Raw genomic sequence first — 12893 nt, 5'->3', positions numbered from 1 at the left:
CTGATTTCTAATATAAAAGGATACAAGATATAGTAAGAGTTAGACCAAAAGATTCTTATCTATGGAAGCCCCCCAAAGTCTGTTGGCATCTACTGTACCAACACCAGTACTAGGCAGTGTCCAGGCAAAAATGGATTAAATGGATTAGGGACCTGTAAAAGATTTCTTTTATAAGGTGGGGACTAGTTTTGGACCATATCAAGTAAAACCACAGTGGCCTCAAACAACTGTTCGAGAGTTAAGCTAACACCTAGGTACTGTAGGGCTAATGCCTGAGCTGAAAATGGCTTCCAAGGTGGGAAAATAATAATAAGAAACTGAACCAAGAGTGTGAAGAATAAGAGAAATATCCTTCCAAGGAAAATTAAAATAAAAGCTCTACCTCTTTCCTGCAAGATGAGACAGATCTGAGGTTCTAGAAAAAGGCTTTTTTTTTCTGGTATGTTTTCTTCTGTGGCTTTCTGGTTCTGATTTAGTCACCTCCATCTGAGATGTGTAGGAACCATATATATTTCTGGAACATGCTATTTTTACCTGTAAATACAATAAATCAAGCAAGCTGTTTCTTCAAGAAGCAGTCTGACCCACTACTAAAGCTCAAGATTTTGTACCCCAGGGTAAACAGAGACAAACCCAAAATGTGGTACATACCACACTTCTGAAGCTCTGCCCCAATGGGAGTTGTCACTTTCCAGCCTTCCTCTTCCTCAAGGACATTTAGTAAGGATACTCATTAAAGTTAATTTTGCTGCAGATATTTGCTCTATGGAAAATCCAATGAGATATTCCCTTTTCTATATTTCTTATACTCTCTTAATATGGATACATAAAGCAGCAGCACTTTCCAGTCCCTTCTCAGTGTAATTATATTCAAACCAAGAAGACAGAGTTGCAAACATGCACACTGCTGAACTCTGGAATGCAGAGCCAAAAAAGGAGGAGAGGCAAGCTCATTATTAGAACAAAACATCAAATAGGCCATTACTAGCTTTTGAAAAATAGTTTTGGCTTACTTGAATAGTTTACCTTGAAAACATTTTAACTTCTTCCTTGAAAAAGCACTTCTGTGCATTAGAAAGGCAATAAGTACTTCCCTCCTGCCTAAAATGTAAAAAGTTATAACATTTTGGACTGTTAGAACTCTCTTTTCAAGAAAACAACAGGCTTTATACACTAATTCATTACAGAGCAAAGAAATAACACATCAGAATTACACCTTTATTTCAAACAACTTTGAGAAGTCTTTCAAAGTCATTTAGATGGTCAATATTTGCTTGCATTTCTTCTTACAGCAGTTCTACAACTGAAATTCAAAAAAATCAGAGAAAACTGTAGTATGGGTTATGATGCAGATGCATACTTTACCACTGAGTTCCAGGAAATGAGCAGGTTAAAATTAATTTACTGGAATAAAAAAGGTGCCATTTGACTTCTTTACTGTTTACTGACAAATGCTTGCAGTTTGGCTTTCTGTCTTTACAGCTATCTGGCACCAGTCTAAAGAGTTGGTCTAAAATTGCAGTTTTAAACCTGTGGGAACCTACTTGTCAGATCTGTGGGGGAAGTCCTCCCACCCCCAAAGGTTCAACCAAAATTGTGCTACCAGCACCACGAACTATCAGAAGACATTAATGAACTGTTTCACTAACTCCCGATAATTATGGCTATTTACTGAGAAAAGTCACCTCATATTTCTGTTACAAGGTGTTAGAAATTAAATTGAGTATACAAGGCTTAGAATGAAATAATGGTAATTATGAGGCACTTTCAGATAAGCATTGCTAGCGGTGTTTGAGCACCTTGTAGTCTTTTTTTCTATAATCCACATTAGGTGCTATGTAGAAGGAAATTCCAACAAGTAAACAAATCATACCTGTATGCATCATCATTGTAAGTGTCACCATTAAAAATAAAAATAAACCAAGCTGTAAATCATTGCTACTGTGGAAATAAGGTAGAAATCCTTTGCAGCTTGAAGAAAAATGTTTACCTACCTGCAGGCCACAGCTACTCCCTTGGATTTAACAAATATTTTACATCAAACTCTGACTTTACCACACTCAATGTAACAGCTGATAAGCTTCAAACAGGTACAATACAGGTAGGACCAAAGTTATCTCTAAGTTTTAGTCTATGTGGAACAGATAGATGCATACAAACTCTACCTGTTACCATGCTGCTCCAAGCACTAAGGGTCTCAGAGATATTTTTGCTCTTTCATAATGTGGGAATTTTCCTTGTTTTAATTAAGAATAGCTTCAAGGATGCTTTACGTCATGTATGCAATCAAAGACCCACAAGACAATAGATATGGCAATGGTGATTTTATAACTCAGAGTTTCTCGTTAAGCAAAGTAAGTTTTTAGCTGAAAATACCAACTAGATGTTCAGCTGTTTCTCTGTCCTAGTGAAACACAAGAAATGCAAAGTGCTAAAAGTAAAACTGCACCCATGTTGCTATCTGCAGTCGTGAAGACTATGCAGTTCATATTTAGAAACTATACCCTCTTGCTTTCTCAGTCATTTGACAGCCAAACTTTAGGTTTTGTGTTATAGCAACTTAAATAATTAACATAAAGATAAGGCTTCAGAAAATAACATTTAAAATGTAAATTCCCCATTATGTATGTCAATCCTACAATCCAAAAGATTGAACTGTGCAAATGAACATAACTGTCTTAATTATAATTAATTTACATTGCTTTCAAAGCTCCATTGGTATGCTTTGCAGATAGTGCAACCGGGACTAAGATGTTTATATTTTATCGGGCAACCATTACCTTTCGAGGATATATTCCTTATTTAACACCTACACCAGATTCCCTGAGTTCAAAGCAAAACAAAGTAAAGGACCTCTTAGGAAAAGTACAAGAGTATCTAAGCAGTCTAAGCTCAAAAAGATAAGACCTTATCTACAGCAGCTCTTTCCAAACAGTAAACTGTACTGCAATACCTTTTTCTATCTCAGACACGTCTGACTCAACCAGTATTGTAAGAGTACGTCATCTTTTCATCATAAAGATTACTGTTGCCCATTGCACAACTGCAGAGGGTTAACAGGATTTACCTCCCAAAAACATGAAGAGCCTGGGACACCTGGCCTAGCAAGCCAAGCTAACTGCACAGACACATTTGCTGTAGGACCTCCTGACTTCTCATGCCCCTTCCCGGACCCCCTTTATCAGCACAGCTGCAGTTGAGCTGGGATTACTGACATTTGCTTCTGGGGAAAGGGGGGAGACTTTCCTCTGCTGGAGAAAGTACCTGAGTTAAATATTCTTTCCTGAAGGGCTTTATTATGGGAACAATACAAAAAATATTTTTCAGTACATATATATATGTATCCACCAAGTGCCTCAAAACAGAAACCAGTTCTGCCAACCTTATTTTAAGCTAAAGCAATTGTACAAAGTTTGGCTCTTGTGCCAGCTCCCAGCTGAAGAGTGATCCTCATTCCCTCGCTAGGTCTGTGACTGTAGCTATGGAGGGGAACACAATGAGTTTCACTTTTCCACAGGAAAAAGGCAGGCAGAAGAGCAGGAAGGATTCAGGGATGACTATTTGTCCCTCACATGTCTTTTGTTGTTTGTAAATGGGACACTAGTTTGGCTGTAGACAAAGGTGTACAAGCAACAGTATCTAGCTAGCTCTGAGCTCACAGAAATGCTTTCCTTTCTTCTGCAAAAGGTACTCTCTGCTGCTGGGTGGTTTGGCGACCCTGCCCAGCTGTCCGTCTACAGGTCGTTTGGAGGAAGGCACTCAGTCAGAGCAAACTTACTTGCTGCCTCCCTCAGTCCCGTTTTCTCCAGATGTCTGCTCCAACTGGGTGTTTTGACTAGATCAAATAAAAGCTCACCAGCGTAACTGACTCAAAGCTGCTGCTGGAATGTAGAAGGTACATTTCTTTCAAAATAACCAAACATATCAGCTTTGCCAATAATGCGTTTTCGTAATCAGCTCTTTTCAGTCTTTTGATTGTTTAAAGATTGTGACAGTATTTCTATGATTGTGTATGAATATGGACATGATGTTAATGGCTTTGGTAAGTTACTATACCATTTGGAAATGCCACAGGAATTGTATATGACATCCTGCTTTTTCAGTGTGATTCTTTTTCCATGTTATCTCTGTCATATTTGGGGGATTGCAAGTTTTATTTTACAGCACCCCAGCTTCCAGGAGAAAAGATAAACTTCCCAAATATGAATAGCTGAATATACAATATCGGAAGATGTGAAGTTCATAAAACGTTCACTAGCAATATATTTACATATTTTAACATGAGATGGTACCAAACATACGATCATTGACCATTAAGTCATACTTTGATAGAATGAAATCCAAAAAGGTGCCGTTTATAAAGTTTTGAGGAGGCAAGGCATTTCAATAACTCAGCTATGAGAACCCTTGTGTTAGAGAATTATCAAAGCCAGATTTAAAGCCAGAGAGAGATAGATGCGTGGTACCAGAATGGTCATACAGTTGGACTATCACCTGGATTAAGACATTATCCTCAATGCACTCTGAGAGCCTCCTGGACTGCTTCAAGCTTGCTTACTCATCCATGCATTTACATGTGAACCCACAATGTTCCCTGCAATGTATAAACTGAATTGAGGAAATATTTAACTGAGATTCAAGAAAAGAAACAGCCAATTAGGATAAACACATGCCAAAGTGAAGAAAAAAAAGAATAAAAACAACACCCCAGAAAACTCACGAGAAGTGAGAAGGAAGAGTTATATTATGAGGAAGCAGGGTTTATTTAAGGGCAACTATACGATATGAGAAGACACTATCAAAAGTAGGAACTACTGAAATGAAGAAGCATTTGAGAGAGTATTTGTATGACTATCCATACCCACAGTTTGCCACTACACGATTATGAAGAAAATAAACTGTAAAATGAACCTGCCTTTTGTGGAGTAGGTATGATTTCCAATCCGGTGGCTTTTATATAATACCTTAATTTACAATTCTAATTTTGTATTTCTACAACAGCCTACCGAAAACAGAACAGAAAGAGCAGAAGGGAGCTGTGAAATTTGGAAGTCCTAAGGTCATTGCTATATAATTACACGTGACCAGTAAAATAATATTCTCCCAATGTTAGTAAATATCCAGGATCTAAACTGTTGGGGCTTTGAGTTCATTTTTTGGGGTGCTATTTAGATTTGTTCTTTTACACAGATACACATTTGATGCAATCAGCAAGGAAAGTATAGCATTTATCTGCATCTAACGCTGCAGCTTTTGAGAAGCGTAAAATGAAAATTGCTTGACAGAGCTGGGAAAGATGTTGGTTTTGGGAACAGCTGATAGCCTGTGGTGAAGGAGCTTATATTAACAGAGATTTTTTTATTTAGGTGAGCTTTTCTTCCTTTCCTCCAACTAAATTGTACATGAAAAAAAATCAATATTTCTATGAGCAGCTTGAGCCAAAATGAGGAATTGATTTCAATATTAATCATACAGTTTTAAAGCACTGGGATTGATGCAAGCGGAGAAAACATTTTCAAAGTAACCATGCAGAATGGATGGTTAAGCCATAGGAAGTTATGACCTCCAGCTTTTTTCTTATTTGTTTTCTGATTTTATTTGGAAATATAGTTGAAACTGCTAGGTTTGCAAGACTGAGTGATAGTTTTACAAAATCAACATTTCAAGTAAAAATATTAGGTATTTTCCCCAACTGTTTGACTAACACTAAAATAATCTTTTTTTTCCCTTGATGATATTTTTGTCTAATTATCCTGAATTTCTAATACCATTAAGAATATAAAGTGTAATCTTACCAGATAGTGAGACAACTTTAAAAAATGCATTCAGCCTGTTTTTGTATTTTATCCCAGGATGATTTCCATGTTTATTCTAGAAAATATCCTTGTGGCAAGGATAATAAGACAAAAATCCTAGACAACTGCTTGAACCTCTAGCATTGTAGTGGCATGTTATATCATGTGTTCTCTTTCTGGCTCAGTCGGGGATTATTTTTTTGTTCAGGAATGTAACTTCAGTAAAAGAAACAGCTCATTCTCTTCCCCTTGATCCCTTGTGCAGTCCTCTAAGGTATGAGAGAATTGAATGAAATCTTCCTCATCCTGCTCAAAAGCTTTAAACATTGGGCTATGACATGAAAGGAAGCGATATGATCAGTACTGGTTGGTGCTGACACACATTTATGTTAAAGCAAATAGCAGGGGCCATCATTATGCTTTGTATGGAGGCTGACTCTATTTTGGTATATAGGTGTGCTCTGAAATTAAGTCTTCAGAGGGCTCAGGCAGATGAATACCTAGTTTCTGGATCCTGTTGAAGTAAAGTGAAATAAAACTTGCAGGTGCTTTAACCTGAAGATAACAAACTGTGTCTCTAGTGGCCTGGAAGCAGCAATTTAACAATGAATTTTACTTGTACAGATGCTATGTGACTTCAACAATCTGATGCCCTTTTTAGCTTCAGCCCTTATTGCTTGCTTAAAAGATGTGGTGCCTGTTACAGGTTTTGATCTCGCACAATTTAATATATGTTTTTTGATTACCTGCATTTCTACCCATTGGCTTTTATCTTCAGGCCTCTGAGGAAATACAGATTAACAGTTATTACTCCTTTTTTAACTTTGTAATTGCCCCAAATGTTAAAACAAATAAATAGGAACTGATGGGTAGAATTCTAAGTAGCAACAATTATTGTATATCTGATCTATACATGCTTTATCCAGGCATCATATAAATGCCTTGGCAGTAGTGTTGTCTTCCTCCAGATCTGTATTTCTCTATCAATATATAAAGCCTTTAAATTTTTTATTATAAAAGATGAATCAATAACTGTGTGCTGAAATACTTTTAGCATAAATAATTGAATTTCAGTATAAATCCAAAATCCTAAGCAGAAGGCATTCAGTGTAAGGAGCGTCCACATTCAGCACAGCAACACTGCCCCACTTCCAGAACAAGGTGGGAAATGTGCACCTTTTTTAAAAGGTATTTGTAACTGGTGATCTAAAGTGTGGTGGGAATCCATACAAACATAGACCTGGTTTTAAAATTAGATAGCTAGATTTTAATAATGCTGCGACCGACAACAGTTACACTTTGAAGTGTAAAACTAGTCAGGGCTTTGGGATGTCTTCCCAAGGACACAATACAATAATATTTATCCTGCCAATGCAAAGTTGGCTTAAGTGAGTCTATACAATTTACAGCAGCATCTTTGGCTGTTATGTAGGCTACTGTCTGCATTTTATCAACTCCATTAACACACCTCGTCACAGCTGATGCTACGTCCCTGCAATCACTGAAGAACTACAATGACCTAGTTTTTGCCACTGCAACCTTTTGGACTTGGACAGCCATGTGAAATGTGGGGAGATGAAGGCAAGTGAAAATGGGAGCCCCTGAGGCAGGGACCCTCCTGATGTGCCCGTTAGGAAATGCTGAGAAGAATGCAGTGCCTTACAGACTGTCCTGCCCCAGGACTGGGGCAAGCAGTGCTTGCTACCCTGAACCTCTTTTGAGATAGTTTTTCCCCACGTAAGACTATGTGTTTCCTCATGAAACACCACTGGACAAAAAGCACATATGTTTTTACGCCTTTCTTTAACCTCTCACTAATTAGGGTATTGCCCTAAGGCATAATAGATGTGGAGACCAGCATCTCTACATAGGGAGAAGGAGATACTTCTTTATGTCAGGAAGAAGTTGGGAAGGTGCTGTCAGGCCAGGGACCAGCCCTGATATGGGGATGCCAGAATCCCCAACCATACCCTCCAGTTAAATCCAGACATCCCTCAGGAGGGCTATCTGTGACCCTTAACAGCTTCTTACGGTATTTCTCACAGCCAGGAGTTCCTTGTCTTATGTCCAGCAGTTTCACAAGTCCTGGTCCATTAACACGGCCCGTTCAGGGGTTGGGCATTTGCTTTCAGCCCAAACACTTTACCCAGCAGGAACTCAACTTGCTGTGGAGCCTGGTAGTGTCAGTGGTTCAAAGAGGTTTAGGTAAAGTCAAGGGCCACGAGGCCATGAATGGTCTCCAGAAGGTCTAGGCAGGGTTGTATGCCCTGGCACACCCCGTCCAACAGCTCTGGATGCTGGGAAATACAAGAACAATACACTGTCCTCCCGTGCACTGCCCAAATACCATCTCTCTCTTTTCTGTGTGTAGTACACACGATGCCTAGGCACCAGGTCAGTGCTTAATTTGTTGAGATAAGCAGCACAACTAGTTGGTTTTTTTTTCTTACTCATTTTTCTTTTACCTGCATCAGCAAACAGCAGATCAGTTTCTTATTAGTTACTGCTGAGCCAGAATAATGTCTTTAAATATGGTTATTATGGAATGTAAAGAAGCATGAGCACAGCTCCTGAATATCAAGTTTCCTCTTCCGTGTTAAGAAGGCTGCAGAACATGCTTCGTACTGTCCTCCAATTACAAATACACCTACCCCAAGAACAGTTGTAATTGAGTACAACATAGAAACAACAAAGAGGAGAGACTAACACTGTTTCACTTGCCAAAAGACAGATTTCTTGGGAAAGGTTTTAAGTAGTTGTTCTTGTGTGATGATTAATTTATTCCTACTTGACCTTTACTATAAAATCCTTCCATTATTTTACTTTTAGAACAGAAGAGGTTGGAAAACAACTAAGAAATATTTAAATGGTGAAGTTAGTGTTCAGAATAATGTGAAATATACAATATTTTTTTGAGTTCTGAACAAAAGTTACTTAAATTTATTTAAAGTTATTATTTTCCCCTATGTTTTAGCCTGCATTTAGTTTCATGCTTTTGGTCTCCTTTTCCACTGGTCATAATGACTGATTTAAAAAATTCTTGCAGGGACTGGGCAACATGAAAAAATCTGAAAGTAGTAAGAATTTGGATGACGCTTTAATGAATTTCTTCTCAACTTGAGCAGCTGACCACTAGGCATTAACGATTCTATTTCCCAGCACAGATGAAGCAATCCTGTTCTGAGATATCTGCAAATGTTGCACTGATACTCTAATCTATTACCTAATTCTAGGAAGGCAGGCAGGACTTGGAAATGGCCCTCTATAAACTACAAATCGTTATAGCATTGTCTTTGCTGTTAATAATAATACCTCCATCCTGAAGCTGGGGATGTGACTTAAGTTCACTCATTCTGCTGCCTCAGAAGTTTATTACTTTGAAAGAAAACAGCCTAAGGGACAGTGTTATTGAGGTAGAAATGTGCTGGTATTGGATACCAGTCAGTCCCATGTTACTGTCTGGCTCACACTTGTAATTTCTTTTTGTCTTTTATCTTGGAAATAGTTCCCTATCCCCTAAACACAGAACTCTACAGATATTTTCATGTTACTGAAGCATCTTAAAGGCAAATACACTTGCATTGGAAAATTAGAGTATTTTTACCAATGTTAACCTCGGAAAATTGAAACTAGTTCTTATAAATGACTGAGGGACTAGATTGTCACACACTGAATATATTTTTAGAAGTTCTTCTTGGTAACTCTTGAAAGTTCTAGGAAATGGTGCCTACGTTTTTGTGAGCGGATAAGACAGTAATCAGGGAAGAGAAATTCAGCAGATTTTTAACAGTTATTCTCAAGTTATCAAAATCTGCTCATATAAATGAAAGGTTTAAGATATTGCATAAGGTATCTGCTCTTTCTGTTTCTGTGGAACCCTTTTCATTGTCAAGTGCTACATCTCAAATCTGTTCTAGGATATTTAATCACCAAGCAAGATACAAGTTTGAGTAGTTAGTACTAAAAGACCTCAAGATGCATGACTTTTTTGGAGGTTTTCTTCAGAGGTGGGTCATGAAAAGTCATTAGATGGGACAGGCTATTATTTAAATTTTTTAAAATAATTTTTTATTTTGCTTTAAATGATTATTGTGTTTCCTTTGGCACAAGATTCCCATTTCGTTCAGCTCATGGGCTTTAGCCATGTGTACTACTGTGCGTGCTTTTTAAATGGTACAACTCTGCTGCTATAACACACAGTTTTTCCTTTGGGGCAAGTTTTTCGCTCCTCTTTATTTCATCACAAGGTGAAATAAAAAAAAAATCACAAAATATTTTGACCAAGAAGCTATCACCTTTAGGCAGCCATTGTTCCCTGCATGCTTATTACAAGTACTTGATTTTTATTGCTTCTTTCTAGCATCCACATGTAATTTAACAATAACATAAATGGTCTGAAACTTTTGACATGTTTGGAGAAAATACAGCTGGCAGGAAAGCTTTGGCTTGAAAAGCTGGTGCAGTACAAAATAAAAATAGCAGGCTTCAAAAAGCAGACTTCATAAATCAGAAGTTTCATGGGTGAACTCTTCTGGCATACTGAACTAAAAAAAATAAAGCTGAAGAAATCTGGCAGCTCCTTAGAGATACAGTATTTAGAATAAAAGTGTAAACGATACTATTCTGGAGGGAAGAAAGGCAGAGTAATAGAAAATCAGCTGGGTTTAATCAGTAAGCTTTTGTTGCCCTCTAATACAAGAAGGGACTGCACTGGAAATAGAAATTAAATCAAATTGCTGAAGACGAGTTCAAAGGTGTACATCAGGCATGCGGGCCAAAATCAGATAACCAAAGGACAAAGTGAGGTTCTACCAGCAGGGCACATCAAGAAGAACAAGAAGTTGTTGGATACACAGTTTAAAAATAAAGGACAGGGTTGGTACTGTGCTTGCTGATAAATATATTGTGAAGGGTATTTACTTTAACTGCTCTTTACTTGGTTGTTTTCACTCAGAAGTTCAAGGTGAACAGATGGCCAACATAAGAGCAACACAAATGGGCAAGAAGGTAAAGAACATTTTGAGGTATATATAAGTTGTATCTTCCTACTGTCCTGACCCCATGATCTTCACCCTAATGTGCCTTGAACTTCTGGCTAAGTCAATTAGAGAGGATAACAGTCATCTTTGCAGACAGGCAAGTGCATGAATACTTGATCTACTTTCCTGATGGTTTGTATAAATGAAAATCTGTGGAAGGAGGAGTTAAAAACTAGGAAAATATGCTGAGAACACACTAAAAATAATAGAAAAGCTTTAGTGAGTCATTCTCTGTAGTTTATCAAAATTGAGATCAAAAGGTAGCCTGATTATGGTATATAAACACTTTCCTGCAGAGTTACTTTTGCTGGGTACTAATGGACTATTTAAGATTACAGAGAAAGTCGTATATGAAGCAGCAGTTAAGAGCTGAAAGCCTGACAAGCGCAAACTGGAAATAACGCCTGGCTTTCTAATAATGAAGATAATTAATCAGTGGAATAAATGACCACAGGAAGCACAATATAAACCACACTTTAGTCAACACACATATAATTTGGGCTCATTTGGGGGAAATATCTGTAGTATTGTGTGTGCCATATTCCCTTGTCCCTGCAGCTATTGCTTATGGACTTAAAACCTGTGAAATTCTTCTCATTTATCCACATGGCCAACAACGGCATCATTTTGGACCGTGATGCTATGCAGGAACCCTAGATAGATTGTATCTCAAATAAAGAATATACATTTATTACTTATCACCTGACCTGAGTTTGACTATTTTCCAGCTAAGACATGGGTATTTTATTTGGATTATAACAGGTTTTCAAATGCCTGAAACGTCATTTGTCAGGTACAAAATATATAGTTGTGACATGGCAGACAGTATAATATAGAATCACAATCATCCACAGATACTGTGTAGACACCACACAGAATTTGGAAAAACTCTGCTCCTTTATTTCAAAGAATGTAAGCACAATAATGCTACCCCGAAGAACTTCATATTTTTTAGAGTGGACTTGTAAAGTCTTTTTCAGCAAAAGTCCCACCCAGTATATGAAACAGCAAGTTTCATAATATACGGAGCTAAAGTTTAGTACAGCTTAGTGGGTATTGTTACTCAATAGTTCAAAGGAACTGTCAATTAGAAGTGCAAACAAGAGGTGAAGAAAAGATAGGGGTATCTTCAGGTGTGAATGTGTGATTTATTTGGAGCCAGCAGGCAAGGCTGATGTAAAAATAGAACAAACAACATTAATCAAATCAATAGCACTATTGAAAGTTTGCTTTGAAGCAGAATTTACCATGATAAGAGCTCTGACAGTCCCTATTAACCAGACCACTGAGGTAGCAAGAAGTCTATTTGCCCTTGTATATACCTCAAAGACTTAAGTTTGTGCTATGACACCATGATGAAGGGGTTACTGAGCACTAGTAGAGGCAGAGCTCATGACTTCAAAGGAGCGGTTCCTTCCTTTGGAAACAGTTAATAGACCCTGCTTTTTTCAGCAAAGCTCCTGAGTATTTCAGCTTTGCAAAGATGAACTAGTGGCAATGTTCAGACCAGTCAGGTTTTGTCTTTCCCTTTCTGCAGAGGTTCTTGAGAATGACACTGAAAGAAGCTGAAGCAATCAAGTGGTGCTTACTTCATTGGTTTCACGTCTGTTTGGTTTTAGTTTTGGTTTGTTTTTTTTCTCTCTTCACTTTGGCGGGTGCTATTTGCAGAATTTTTAGTTGCTTAGTAAGTCAGCGAGGCAATTTTTACTTGAACACCACAATAATTATGGTCAGCAGGTTTGAAAAACCTTTATACAGCTAGACGAATTAGTTTATTTGTCTTCAGTGTTGCACATAACCCTTTATAACTGCTTAATTGAGAGTAAGTGATATTGAAGACTCCCCTCCTTCTCTTGGTCCACTACTGTTATCTCTGCTCAGAATCATTAGTACTTCCTTGGAACACAGATAGATCAAGCACTATGTAAAGAAGGAACAAGTAATGCTTCTTTGTCAGCCTCCATGTTTTAATTTTTTTCAGGTTCCTCTTTTGTGTTTAGTTTAAAAAAAACAGCAGGTTTCAGAGGTTATAAATGTGCTTTGTGTACATATTGGGAAA

This window comes from Phalacrocorax aristotelis, chromosome 4, assembly GCF_949628215.1.
Source record: "Phalacrocorax aristotelis chromosome 4, bGulAri2.1, whole genome shotgun sequence".
Lineage (NCBI taxonomy): Eukaryota > Metazoa > Chordata > Aves > Suliformes > Phalacrocoracidae > Phalacrocorax > Phalacrocorax aristotelis.
The sequence above is the reverse complement of the archived record's forward strand: the minus strand, read 5'-3'. Positions refer to the sequence as shown.